Source organism: Apium graveolens, chromosome 2 (assembly GCF_009905375.1).
Source record: "Apium graveolens cultivar Ventura chromosome 2, ASM990537v1, whole genome shotgun sequence".
Classification (NCBI taxonomy): domain Eukaryota; kingdom Viridiplantae; phylum Streptophyta; class Magnoliopsida; order Apiales; family Apiaceae; genus Apium; species Apium graveolens.
This window is the reverse complement of record NC_133648.1, coordinates 263704723-263706844: the sequence shown is the minus strand read 5'-3', so window position 1 is coordinate 263706844 and position 2122 is coordinate 263704723. Positions and strand designations below refer to the sequence as shown.

The window sequence follows — 2122 nt, the reverse complement described above, 5'->3', positions numbered from 1 at the left end:
TTCAGGTACTCAATATAATGGGAGATCCAGCAGCACCAACGAGAGCGTTGATGGATTTTTCTTAACCCAAGATCAGTGACATTCAATCTAGTATTGTCAGGCCAGCGATCGCAGCTAATACCTTTGAAATCAAGCATGTCATGATTCAGATGGTACATAATTCAATCCAGTTTGGGGGTTCTCCAACAGAAGATCCTAATATGCATATTAGGGATTTCATCGAGATCTGTGACACCTTCAAGTTCAACAATGTTTCTGAAGATGCTGTGAAGTTGAGACATTTCCCCTTTTCTCTGAGGGATAAAGCTAAGTGCTGGTTACAGTCTCTACCAACAGGTTCTATCACCACTTGGGAGGATCTCGCTCAGAAATTTCTTCCATATGGCAAAGACAACTGCAATGAGGAATGCTCTTACTCAATTTTTGCAACAATCGGGAGAATCTCTATGTGAATCTTGGGAGCGCTACAAGGAGATGCTTAGGAAGTGTCCTCATCATGGAATGCCTGATTGGATGATCATCAATTGCTTCTATAATGGTTTGAGAGCACAGATAAGACCCATACTCGATGCAGCATCAGGTGGAGCATTATGGGCAAAGAGCTATGAGGAAGCTAATGATCTAATTGAACTGTTGGCTGCTAAGGAATATCAGTATCCAACTTAGAGATTGCCATATTGAAAGGTAGCAGGAGTTCTTGAAGTGGATACGGCTACGGCTATCACTGCTCAATTAAAGGAGTTATCTATGAAGAACGATTCTCTGGCTAACTATGGTGTTAATCAGATAACTAGTATTTATGAGTTGTGAGCAGGTTCGCATGCGACGGAGCAATGCGCTATATCTAGTGAATCAGCTCAGTTTGTGAGCAACTTTCAGAGATCGCAGCAACCAGTTCCAGACACTTATCATCTTGACAACAGGAATCATCCTAACTTCAGCTGGAGCAACAATCACAATGCGATGCAACAGCAATTCCAGTAGTTTGGAAACAAGCAATTTAATCTTCCTGGTTTTTAGCATCATTTTGCAGCAAGAAAACAAATCCAACTTCAACAATAAACTCATGGTGCAGGTCAATCTTCGAATGAAAAATATGAATTGGAGAAGTTGAGACTTATGTGCAATAACCAGGCTCTTATATGTCAAAGCCAGGCTGTTTCTATCAAGACTCTGGAGAACCAGATAGGGAAAATTACTAACGCCTTATTGAATCGACTACCAGGAACGCTTTCTAGTGATACAGAAGCCAATCCAGGCAAGAGGAAAGTTAAGGAACAGGTGAACGCCATAACCTTGAGATTAGAAAAGGTCGCAAGCCCCCAAATTCAGTAAGACGAAGAGTATGAAAACTCTTTCCATAATGCAGGTGCGTCTGCACCCTTGCCAATTCCAGAAAATGAGATTGTAGCTGAAAAAGTGGTGCAGAAGGATGTCGAGGTGGAATCAAGGAAGAAAACTATGGAACACACTCCTCCTGAGGGTAATATAGGGGAGAAAGAGGTCTATCATCCACCACCTTTTCCTAAGAGGCTGCAGAAGCAGAAGTTGGATAAGCAATTTATTAAGTTTCTATAGATGTTCAAGAAATTTCACATCAACATACCTTTCGTTGAAGCTCTTAAACAGATGCCTAGCTATGCAAAGTTTATGAAAGGTATTCTCTCTCAGAAAGTGAAGCTCGATGACTTAGAGACCGTTGCTCTTACAGAGGAATGCAGTGTAGTTCTGCAACAGAAATTGCCTTCGAATCTTAAGGATCCTGGAAGCTTTACGATTCCTTGAACTATTGGAAACTTGTCTTTCGATAAATGCTTATGTGATTTGGGAGCTAGCATCAATCTGATGCCCTTATCCATCATCAAGAAGCTAGGTCTACCTGATCCGAAACCGACATAAATGTCATTGCAACTAGTTGACTGTTTTACCACTTATATGTGAGGATTAGTGGAGGATATCTTGGTTAAGGTAGATAAGCTCATCTTCCCTGCTGATTTTGTCATTCTAGACTTTGAGGAGGATAAGAAGATTCCCATTATCTTGGGAAGACCATTCTTGGCTACAGGTCGAACTATGATTGATGTGCAAAAATGAGAGTTTACGATGAAGGTTCAAGATCAGA

General features: G+C 41.0%; 1 non-coding gene across 1 annotated transcript; it reads right to left on the bottom strand.

Annotated features, from left to right (window-relative positions):
- Positions 1-396: 396 nt before the first annotated feature.
- LOC141709352 (small nucleolar RNA R71) lies at positions 397-503 on the bottom strand. Its single transcript, XR_012569934.1, has one exon. It is a non-coding gene; the product is annotated as a small nucleolar RNA R71 (small nucleolar RNA).
- Between the last annotated feature and the right edge of the window lie 1619 nt (positions 504-2122).